The 12,651-nt window shown below is 40.5% G+C and overlaps 1 long non-coding RNA gene across 1 annotated transcript; it reads left to right on the plus strand.

Moving 5' to 3' along the window:
* The first annotated feature begins 9,621 nt into the window (after window positions 1–9,621).
* On the plus strand, window positions 9,622–10,858 carry LOC141608971 (uncharacterized). The gene is made up of 4 exons (XR_012527101.1): window positions 9,622–9,726; window positions 9,883–9,966; window positions 10,067–10,108; window positions 10,817–10,858. It is a non-coding gene; the product is annotated as an uncharacterized LOC141608971 (long non-coding RNA).
* Window positions 10,859–12,651: the final 1,793 nt, after the last annotated feature.

The raw sequence follows: 12,651 nt of genomic DNA on the forward strand, positions 1-12,651 counted from the left end.
GAAGGAAATGTTAGCGATTGTTCATGCCGTTGAAAAGTTTCGACAATACCTAGTTGGGTCTAAGGTGGTGGTTTACTCCGACCACACTGCCTTGAGACAATTGATGGTGAAGAAGGACGCTAAACCCTGACTTTTGAGATGGGTACTACTCCTTCAAGAATTTGATCTAGAGATTAAGGAAAAGCCGGGATCCGAAAACCTTGTTGCGGATCATCTATCGAGGTTAACTAAAGAGTCCCGAGGGGATAAAGACGATGGGGTCCCTATTGATGAATGGTTACCCGACGATTCTATCCTTACTATTACCCATTCCACCCCTTGGTATGCGGATATAGCCAATTTCTTGAGTACTAGCTTTATCCCCGAAGAATTTGATAACCAAGCTTGGAAGAAGTTGAGATATGAATCAAAGAGATATGTGTGGGAGGACCCCTACCTCTATAGAAGATGCAATGATGGGATTTACCGGAGATGTGTCTCTCAAGAAGAAGGTCGTGCGATCCTTCAAGCTTGTCGTTCTACCACTTATGGAGGGCACTTGTCCACATCTAGAACCCAAGCTCGGGTTCTTCATTGTGGCTTCTATTGGCCCTCCTTGTTCAAAGATGCATATGCTATGGTACACTCTTGTGATTCTTGCCAAAGGAGAGGTGACATCGGGAGGAGAGATGAGATGCCATTGAACAACATTTTGGAAGTTGAGCTTTTCGATGTATGGGGTGTGGATTTCATGGGACCATTCCCATCTTCTTTCGGTAACCAATATATATTAGTTGCGGTGGACTATGTGTACAAGTGGATCGAAGCAATTGCCGCCCCTACCAATGACTCAAAGGTCGTCTCCAAGCTCTTCAAAGACTACATTTTCCCCCGCTTTGGAGTACCCCGGGCCGTTATAAGTGATGGTGGGTCACATTTCATCAACCGCACCATCTACACACTCCTCAAGAAGTACGGTGTCTGGCATAAGATAGCTCTTGCATACCACCCCTAAACCAATGGGCAAGTGGAAGTTTCCAATAGACAAATCAAAGCTATATTGGAGCGGGTTGTGAACAAGTCTAGGAAGGATTGGAGTGCTAAGCTCAATGATGTGTTGTGGGCTCTAAGAACCGCATACAAGACCCCAATCAGAACTACTCCTTACCGATTGGTCTATGGTAAGTCTTGTCACCTACCTCTCGAGTTGGAACACAAAGCAAGAAGGGTCCTCAAAGAGCTCAACTATGATTTAGATGCCGCGGGAAACAAGAGGTTTCTTCAACTCAATGAACTTGACGAGTTGAGGATGGATGCTTATGAAAGTGCAAGACTTTACAAGAAAAGGACCAAGAAATGGCATGACTCGAAAATTACAAGAAAGGAGATCGTTGCGGGTGACATGGTGCTACTTTTCAACTCCTGTTTTCAACTATTTCCCGGAAAGTTGAGGTCTCGATGGTCGGGACCATTTGAGGTAGTCACCGTGTTTCCTTACGGTTCCTTTGAGTTGAAGAATGACAAGGGAGAGTGCTTCAAAGTGAATGGTCATCGAGTTAAGTACTTCTATGAAGGTCTACCCATTGAGACCCGTAATGAAGTTGATTTGGAAGATCCCCCATCCTTGGCGGATGAGTAATATCATAATTGAACAAGCTTTGGTTTGGTGGAGTTCCACAAGAACCACCATTTGTATATAGCATGCATTTAGGTAGTTTATGAGAATTTTGTTGGGATCGATGATACTTGACATTTTGATTGATGACGGTCGTCATCTTGAAGGAATTGGGATTTTAGATGAAGAACAAGTGTATAACCATCAATTAGCTTCTTTCCGACATGATGAGTCGACTTTGAAAAAGGAAAACGCGCTAACCGAGGCTAATTGATGATGGAACGTGAGCAAGGGGAATAACTTAGAAAATGAGCTTGAATGTACTCCCAGCCGGGTGACCGGCCACCGGTCTTCTGACCGGCTGGGAAGCTCCTGGAACATTTGGAAGAAAATTGAAGTTTTTGGGTTATGAGGGAACTCCCAGCCGGGTGACCGGCCGCCGGTCTTCCGATCGGCTGGGAAGTTTCTGTAGATTGTTGGAAAATTTACAATTTTATGAGGGTGAGTCCCAGCCGGTCGGCCGGCAGCCGGTCCACCGGCTGAGAATACGTATTCAAGGAAAATTTGGTAAAAGAGGGCTAAAGAGGAGTCCCAGCCGGTCGGCCAGCAGCCGGTCCACCGGCTGGGAACGCAAATGTAAAGAAATGGAAGTGAAGATGTTCTCCCAGCTGGGTGACCGGCGGCCGGTCTTCTGACCGGCTGGGAGCCCTTTGATCGCAAATTAAACACGAAACAACCCCAATTTCTTTCATTATTTCGACACCTTCCTCCCTTATTTATCCCTATAAACCCTAACCCCCTTCACCCTAATCCACAACCACCACCTCCTACCACCTCCAACAACCAATCCAACACCACAAAATCATCACAACAACCTCCCCCTCCATTAACCCTCTCTCAATCACAGAAAAATGGCACCAAAAAAGAGAGTGAGGAAGAGAGATTTGGCACTTCAACAAGCCGAGATGGTGGCGGCGGCGGCTAATGACATGAGCTCCGACCAGGATTTCCCGGACCTCAAGTTCATCTCCGTAACAATGAAAGGTAAATTCGTTCTCTTTAAACAACACCCCCTTACCCCGACCCGATTCATTGATAGACAATCTATGAGGGAATTAGGGCTTGATCAAGTTACCTTAGACTTGTTTGACGGAGTAGGGATGAGGTTTGTGTACGGCATTCATGAAAAAACCTATGCCCGTCTCACATGGGAATTTTTGAGCTCCCTTAGAATTCACAAGCATCACCAAAGCCAAAAGGTCGCGTTCTTACATTTCCGTTTTAGGAACAAGGACCATTCTTTGACTTTACCGACCTTTGCCTCCCATTTTGGGCTTGACACGAGCCCTCCTCACAAGGCCCCCGAGACCTTTGATATTGGGGCCTTGTGGAAGGCCATTACCGGTTTAGACGATCACATTCGCCTCAAGAGAGCCGCCAATACAGTCCATAATGCGGCTATTTGGATTTGGCACCGGTATATGGGGTGGACCATTTTCGGCCGAGAGGAAAATCACAACTTCCGCACGGAGGAGTTGGAAATTCTCGGGTCCTATCTTTGCTCCAACCCCACTACCTTTAAAATTGACATTGCTCATCATATGTCAATTGAATCTTCACCGCCTTAGTAATTCCCCCGGCCAAAAGACAACCATTGTGGTGGGTGGACTCATCACCCATATAGCCAAGAGATTGAACCGTAAATTGAATTTGAGTGGGATGCGGTACGTTGTGGGGGACACAATGCTTTTCAAGAATTACATCCACCATAACCTCGGTTGGTTAAAGACCAACCCGAATGATAACCAAGACTATTGGAAAATACGAGTGAACGGTGTTGATAGGAATTTCATTGCCCTTCCCAACCCCGAGAAAATGAAAGTGGTGCCCAATTCACCACATTATTTGCTAGAAATTGAGGACCCCGAGGATCCCACCATTCCCCAACAAGAAAATCCCAACCTTCTCTACGCCCGTGATCGGCCAATCATCCCCACAAGACCCACCTTGCGGTATGCTATGCCCTCTTCCCCTTTTGTTACCGGAACCTTCCAACAAGGGGAAGGCTCCTCAAGCCATCAACCGTTCCAACCACAGCAGCCTCCTCCTCTTCACAATGACCTCGTCTCCTTCATGGATGAGATGAGGATTAGCATGGCCTCCGCCGCTAGGGAGCGCCTCGGTCTCCAACAGCGCATGGACCGGATTTACTACGACCACTCTCTTGGTCAATTCCCGGTCTATGACGACATGATGAGGCGGCAATACAAGCACCCCTCCAACCTACACCCCTCTTACTATTTATTCCCAGATGGCGGACATCCGGAGGACGGGAGGATCCTTTATGGTGACATTAACCTCCGTCCCGACTATTATAGTGCCCCGGTCTTCCCTACCCCACCTTCCAACCAAGGGGAGGGACATGACACTCGGTGGTTCGGGGGTGCCCCTTCCATCTTTGGAGAGGGGGGTTCTAGCGGGGCCGGAGGAAGCCAGGAGCCCTTTATTGACATGGCGGGGGAGTTTGACTCGGATGCTCCATTGAACACGGAAGATTTTATTCGTGAGTCCGAGTTTGGAACCGGCAATGATGATGGTGATGATGATGGTGATGGTGACGGCGATGAGACCGATTTCGAGTAGAGCCTAGTAATGAAGGCTCTATTCTCTCCCTTTCAATCCAAAAGTCAAGTATGATCCCTCCCTTAATCCAAATTCTCTCATTCATGTTTAATTTTTCGCACGCATTTAGCTTAGAAACTCATATAGTTGCCTTCATCTAGGATTGCATTAGCTTCCAAATTTGTAATATATCGTCGCATTTAGAAATTGCATTCACGTAGTATACCTTGAATTGTAATTAAATTATCGCATATAGAATAGAGTATGCATTGCATTCTTATTTAAAAACCACTAAAAATTTGAAAAAATCAAAAATCCAAAACACGTATTCATTTCCAAATTTCCTCCACACATTTATTTCCTTTGGAAATATGTAAATAAATAAGTGTGGGAAGGAAGTTCCACCATTTTAAAAATACAAAAAACATGTTATTTATTTTCGAATATACAAAAATCCAAAAACATGTTCTCTTAGTTCTCTTCTTGCCCTCCCATGTCTATAAATAAGTGTGGGGAGGGCCTAAAAAAACCAAAAATATGTTATTTTTCATTTTCAAAAACAAAATACCAAAAATATGTTATTTTCTTTTCAAAAATTGAAAAATACAAAAATATGTTCCTTTCTTTTCCCTATTCTCTCCCTATACTTTGTTCCATTGAGGACAATGTAAATTTTAAGTGTGGGGAAGGAAATATCCACTTTTTGAATATTTGTTTATATTTGTATATACCTCTAAATTCGATAAAATTTCAAAAAAAAAAAAAAAAAAAAAAAAAAAAAAAGAGGAAAAAAATCCATAAAAATTGAAAAATTTCACAAAATTTACAAAAATATTTGCATTGTATATATATGTCTTATCTAACCTTTGGCATAGCGCATTGAACATTTGAGGCAAAAAGGAGCTAGAAGACCGCTTGGTATAATCCTTCCTATCTCTTACTCCTTTTTACTATTCTTTCTTTTTTGTATCCTGGATATTTTGAAGGAGGATGGGAATTTTGTTGCCTTGGGTGTCTCCTTGGGAGACCATGTGGATTGTTGGTGTTGATGCGTGCTGCCAGGATTAGATATTGGTTGCATGTTCATTTTCACGTTCTTTTGATTCTCGCTTGCATTTTGTCACATGTGCATATGTGTTGTGGTTAGACTTAGTTGCACTTAGTTTGTAAATGTTTTGCACAAGCATGGTCGAGCAAAGGAAACCAAGTACCTCCATGATGAGTTATGTGTCCAATTGTGCCTTTCCCCTCCCCGTGGCTCGCACCCGTGACCTCTTAGTTAGCCGAGGGAGACGGGCTTGACCAATGAGTCTAGACCGATCTTGTGAGACCTAGGGCCGTAGACTATACCTAGTGCTCGACTTAGCCACTCAAAGGTAAGGGTAGAGCCTCTTAGGGTGGGTACATACATACCCCGCCCTCATCTAGGTTTGAGAGTAGGCCTCCTCGCGGGGCGTGTCACATCAAAACTCATAAGTGTGTCATTTCGTCCTTAGACCGTGAATTTGCATTACATTTTTGTGCACATGATAGGGAACAAAAATCTGTTTGTATGAACCTCACATAGCCTAATAGCCTTGTTTTGTCCCTTCCATTATCTCCCTTTTTGATTCGCCCCTTTGAGCTTTAGCCTTTTCGTTTGGCAAACCCACTAAAATAGCTACATTCCATAACCACCCTTCCTTGATCAAGAATTGATCGGTTTTGTAGTTGTGTTATAGGAGGTGATTTGAGTCATAATGGTGGATAGTGTACATATCCACTTGGGTCGGAATTTGGTATATATTTGGCATTGTATATAAATAAGAGGTTTTGAAAAAGAAATGAAAAACAAAATAGAAAATTGAAAAAAAGTTATGAAAAATCCAAAAAAAATGAGTTACTTGTGTTTTATATATGTTGTCAAGAAAAGAAAGAGGCAAGCAACACCCCTCCTCATCATTAAACGGGGTAGAAAAAGCCGTTGCTAAATAAAAGGGCAAATTGATGTTTTTCCAAAATGAGTCGGGTTTACACATTTTTTGCATGACTTGGGAAACCGAGCCTTTGTTAGGATGTAGACGTTGCTCGTTTGTTGAAATAAGAGGAGTATTTTCAAATTTTTCCAATTTGAGTTGGGTTTATGCAATTTTTGCATAGTTTTGGTCATCAATTCTATGTTAGGGCATAGACGTGTCTCATGTGTTGCAAACGGTGCTTGCACCAATCCCGTTTTATCCTACTCCCTAGCCCCGTTACAACCTTGATTTGAACTCCACATATCCAAACGGTGCTTGCACCAATCCCGTTTTGTCCTACTCCCTAGCCCCGTTACAACCTTTATTTCAGATCGTGTGCATTGTACCATTGTTTGCATTTTTCATTGGGCATAGGACGGTCTTACACATCAGATTGCGGGCACGCTTTCGCTAGTCGAGTTAGAGGAGTGATTTTGGTTACTATTTGTCACAAAAATCACATTGTTCTTTCATTGAGTGACGAGTGAAAACCGTGAGAATGTCCTTGGCCTAGGTCCCCTTAGTCATGGGTCCTTTGGTTGAATCTCGTGTCGGTTTTGTAATTCTCGGCGAACTTGCCTATCTCCCCTTACCCCGCTCTTGAATGTGTTTCTTGAGTATTGATCACACTAGGGTTGCTTGAGCCATGCTTAGGGGGTTGGCACCTCCGTTGGAACTTCTGAGACGGTACTCCCGACCAAGACTGTGTTATGTTGCTCGAAAATCCGGCCACTTAGATGAGGAAAGTGGACCGTTTTGTTAGATGCATTCTATTGCTTGATTACGTGCTTTCATGATAGATGCATCGCCATTTTGTAGCAAGACCCAACTTGCTTGCAATAGGGCACTTTTCCCTCATGAGTGTCAAATTGTGAGTTGAAGGAGCGTTGAGTGCGCTAATACTCGATCGGTTTATTAGTAGAATAGTTGAGTGATGCTTATATTGTGCATCCACTCTCCATACTTATCATAGTAGTGCCTTGTACATTGGTTGAGGACTTACTCGGGGACGAGTAATGTTCAAGTGTGGGGAGGTTTGATATACGACTCTTTTGTGCCACTTTTCCCCTATATTTTCATGCTTTCCGACTCCATTTGAGTCGGTTTTATATGTTCTTGCTTGTAATTCATGCCCCGATTACCGTTCCTATGATATTGTACCTCCCTTGCAGGAATTGAGGCGGGAATAGGAGAATTGAAGCCAAAGGACGAGCTCATTGGTTTAAGCATGGAAGAAGGAAGAAAAGAAGCTGAGAAGCGCTCCCAGCCGGTAGCCCGGCAGCCGGTCAGCCGGCTGAGAGCACCAAGTGTGTACAAAAGAGCTGAGATTAGGCAAAGGGAATCCCCAGCCGGTAGCCCGGCAGCCGGCTACCCGGCTGGGAGAACAATGGAGCACAATTTCAAGGAAAGTTACAGAAACTTCCTAGCCGATCACAAGCCCGGCATCCGGTCAACCGGCTGGGAGCTCACATGAAGCATAGAAGTCAAGAGGAAGTCAATGCACTCCCAGCCGGTCAAGGCCCGGCAGCCGGTTGCCCGGCTGGAGCCACCTGATAATGCAAATTAAATTCAACTTTCCAGGAACTTCCCAGCCGGTCATAGGCCCGGCAGCCGGTTGACCGGCTGGGAGCACGCACCCGCATTTCAAGCCCATTTACAAATCCTACCCTAATCTTGGTGCAAACTATATATACACCCTCCCTTAATCAATTGTACACATAACCCTAGATCTGAAAAATTTCCCTAATTATTGTAATCTTTTCTTAATCAAAGCATTAATCTTTCCATATTTATTATTAATCACTTAGTAAAATTAGTTAGTATTAGTAATTATCAATTGTTTACATTTGGTTTTTGGGATTGTATTGGGAGATTTTGGAGGATTTCCTTCCTTTATTCAATCAAAGCAATCATCTTTACTCTTGTTGGTACATATCTTCTCTTATTTACTTGGTTAATCAATTGTTTACATTTTAACTGGTCTTTTATAATTGTTGGAATCTTTACTATGTCATCTCTTTTTGTTATTTGTTCTTTTCCATTTATTTGCTTGAACAATTTGAACATGAGTGAGTATTAATCTTTCTAGGGTTTAGGGGGAGTCTAAATGGGATTATTGGGCATGATAGTTTGATTATTTTGAGTCTTTGGTGAAGTGTTTGTCTTTCTTAATCATGCACACAAGGTGTTTGATGAATTGTGTGAGTGAGAACTTGTGCTTTTTGTCATAGTTGCTTAATTCCCCCATTGAATGAGAGTTTGTGGTGGTCTTGTTGCATGCTTTAGAATGGTGTGTTGCTTAATGAGAGTTAGTAATCACCTTTAGGATAATCAAGAGATTGATTTTCATCCTAGGACAAACCCTCATCATAGACTCCTTGAATCGTCTTGTTTGCCCTCAAACCATTTAGACAAACCCGAAAACCCTAGCTTTTAATCAATCGAATACATCTTTCCTCAAACGTTTGTTTAGTTGCACCTAGTAGTTTAAATCAACTCCTTTTCTTTCATTTTTGACTAGACTAGACTCCTATTTAGACTAAGTAGAAACCCCTCCATCCTTGTGGTTCGACCCCGATTTACGCACTAAATTGGGTTATATATTGTTGGTAATAAGAGACTTGACCCTACCATAAAATCTTACTCATCAGCAGGCGTCAGATCTCCGAAAGTAGCTGTAAATAAAATTCTTTTTCATTCATGGATCTAATCAACTTTTCTATATTGATATAATCGATCTAATCATTTCAGACGGATGAATTTGTTGTGTTAGTTTCATTTTGATTTCAATTGTTAATTTATTTGTGCTTGGGAGAAGGGCAGCGTGTTTTGCAGATTTTATTTTATTTATTTTTTGTTTAATCTCAGTCGTTGGTTCCCTAGATCCAATGGCTGAGATTTTCCAAACTCACAACTCACTATAAGAACCAAACTCACGAGATCCCGCCTCTCTCTCTCTCTCTCTCTCTCTCTCTCTCTCTCTCTATATATATATATATATATATATATATATATATATATATATATATATATATATATATATATATAGAGAGAGAGAGAGAGAGAGAAGAGATCAACTAAGGCCATTATATCATATTAAGTCCATAAGTCTTAATGTGGGTCATTTGGATCAAGCAAACCAATGGCCAAGATTGCACAAAAAAGGCGCAGTAAAACCCCACTCAACTTATATTTTAGATTTACCTCTCTCCTCTTAACCACTAACCCATGCATGCTATCACATGTCCATCATCATCATCATTTCCCTCCTCATTTTCCACATAATTCAAAACAACTTGCGGTTTTTTTTCCCACTATTTCCTGTCATTTCGTCTTCCTTTTTCTTTCTTCACATTGCTGATAACTCCATTTTCATCACTACCAATTAATTCCAACTCAACAGACGTCATTTTCATCACTACCAATTAATTCCAACTCAACAGATGCCATTTTCATCACTACCAATTAATTCCAACTCGCCTGCAAACTCGCCTGTCTCCATTTTTTTATAAGGTATTTTTTCCATTCCTTATTTAGTGATTTGTACTTTGTTTTTTGTTAATTATTGCCTTTGTTAAACTATCATAAAAAGAGTTCATTTGATTTTTCAATTTTCAATTATGGGTTTGCTGATGTTGATTTGTTCAATTGTTAATTATGGTTGTGCAGATCAAATACGAGTTCATTTGATAATTAACAATGGTTTTTGCCAAGAAAAATGCCAAGAAAACTTCCAAGAAATCTGAATCAAAGGTAAAAAAATCTCGTCTTGTTGGTATAACTCTTATAGAATGATGTATAACTTCAATTAAATATATGCATAATTTTAATCCCAATTGTTTGTCATCTACAGATGGATGTTGTAGAAAGTATTGACAAGGGACTTGATATCCAGGTTAAAAGTTTTGACTTTTATTTATCTGCAGTCAGTCGTTGTATAACTCTTTCTACGTTTTGAATAATTTTAGTACTCAATATGTATAACTCTGGTTACTAGATGTATAACTCTGGTTACTAGATGTATAGCTCTTCTGATTCTGTGACCAACTCTTCTTTCATAATGTAAAACTCTAATTGTTATATGTATAACTCTACTTCTATTTAGTTTTTATGCCTAGAGTTATACAATATATGCCTAGAGTTATACATTTTATACCTAGAGTTATACAATATATACCTAGAGTTATACAGTAAATGCCTAGAGTTATACAATATATACTTTGGAGTTATACATTAGATGCCTGGAGTTATACCTGGAGTTATTCCTGAAGTTATACATTATACTGTATATGCTTACAGTTATACATTTTATGGCTAGAGTTATACATTCTATGGCTAGAGTTATACATTATATAACTTTAGTTTTCAGAATGTCTAACTTTTGTTATTATATGTATAACTCTACTGTTATTCTGTATAGCTAACTTTCCTGATTATCTCTTTTTTTGAATGGTGAAAAGAATTTTGGATTTTACAGAATTTTGGTTGAAAAGAAGAGATGACAAATCATTCAAAATTCTTTTTTATATAACTCTTATAGAATTATGTATAACTTCAACTAAATATATGCATAATCTGGATCCCTATTGTTTGTCACCTACAGATGGATGATGTACCAAGTACTGACAAGGGAGCTGATTCCAAGGTTAAAAGTTTGACTTTTGTTATAACTGTAGTCATTTGTTGTATAACTCTGATTACATGTTAAATAACTTCTACTGTCATAATGTATAACTGGAGTTATACAATATATGCCTAGAGTTGTACATTTTATACCTGGAGTTATACAATATATGCCTAGAGTTATACAGTATATGCCTAGAGTTATACAGTATATATACTTGGAGTTATACATTTTATTAATAGAGTTATACATTCTATGGCTAGAGTTACACATTATATAACTTTAGTTTCAGATTGTCTAACTTTTGTTATTATATGTATAACTCTACTGTTATTCTGTATAACTCTCCTGATTATCTCTTCTTTTGAATGGTGAAAAGAATTTTGGATTTTACAGAAATTTGATTTTATAGAATTTTGGTTATACATAATCTGAATCCTTATTGTTTGTCACCTACAGATGGATGATGTACCAAGTACTGAGAAAGGACCTGATTCCAAGGTTCAAAGTTTGACTTTTTTATAACTGCAGTCATTTCTTGTATAACTCTGATTACATTTTGAATAACTTCTACTGTCAGAATGTATAACTCTTGATATTTTCTGACTAACTCTACTATCAAAATGTATAACTTTACTTATATTTTGTATAACTCTGACTATTTATTGTATAACTTTAATTCACAGTATGTCTATTTCTTTGTTACAAATATCTCTAATTGCAACTACAGTATGTCTAATTTTGTGTGTTGTCCTTATTTTTCCCCAGATGGTTGAGGCCAAGCCAAGGGTAAAGAGGGTGCATGAAATCATGGTTTCGTGTCGACCTCAAAGGCTTGTCTCTCTTATTGAAAAGCTTAATGAGGATCAGGTGTCCGCTGTTAAGAAAATTGGGTTTGGTGGCCTTTTGGAGCTTATGATTAGCAGCTTCCCACTTGCACACGTTCGCCTATTCTTGGAGTCCTTCTCTGATGGGTTATATGTGTTCAGGGCTTCTCGGAAGAAGGAGTTTATGATCAGTAAGCATGACGTGCATGACTGTTTTTTGATACCTTTTGGACCCAGCCGTCTCCCGTTGGTACCTACTAGTTCGCAGAAGGGGTCCAACGATCCCGAAAATAAGGAGCTGAAGGACAAATGGCGGCAAGCTTACGGGGTGGAGAAAGTAAATAGTTCAATAAGTTTAGGGAAATTTCACAAGGAACTTATGGAGTACGACGAGGCGGACGATCATTTTTGCCGGCTATTTTTTTTGTTCTCTATGTCTTCATTCCTCGCACCTACCCCAAATAACGGGATAGATTTGAAGTTTTTAAGGGCTGTAGAAGACCCTAAAGCCATTCCGCATTTTGACTGGTGCTCTTATATTTTGGAAATTATGGTGAAAGCGGGGACAGACTTTAAAAAGGGGTTAACGATGTTGGGTGGCTGTATCCCCTTCCTCATGATAAGCTACTTTCAGCGATATGATTACAAGGGTAGGCCGTGCCTCCACGATCTACCTTTGATTAAGCATTGGGATGAAACTTCGCTTGTAGATAGGGTAAAATTTGAGGTGGCTCAAGGGGGATTGGGTACTTTTAACTTTGTCTAAGACCAGGTATCCGAGGTGCCTTCAAGATCCCTCTTATATTAAGAGTTTGGACAGTATCAGCCTTAGCGACCCTCGTGAACCCAAACTACTGTTGCTATCAGCCCCCCCACCCCCTCTCTCCGGCTCAACTTCTGAGAAGAAGTTCATTCAGATCGAACTACCAGTAGGTGTCGAGGATGACCAGGAATTGAAAGCTAAGGCTGTCGATGTAAGATCAAACT

Source organism: Silene latifolia, chromosome 10, assembly GCF_048544455.1.
Source record: "Silene latifolia isolate original U9 population chromosome 10, ASM4854445v1, whole genome shotgun sequence".
NCBI lineage: Eukaryota > Viridiplantae > Streptophyta > Magnoliopsida > Caryophyllales > Caryophyllaceae > Silene > Silene latifolia.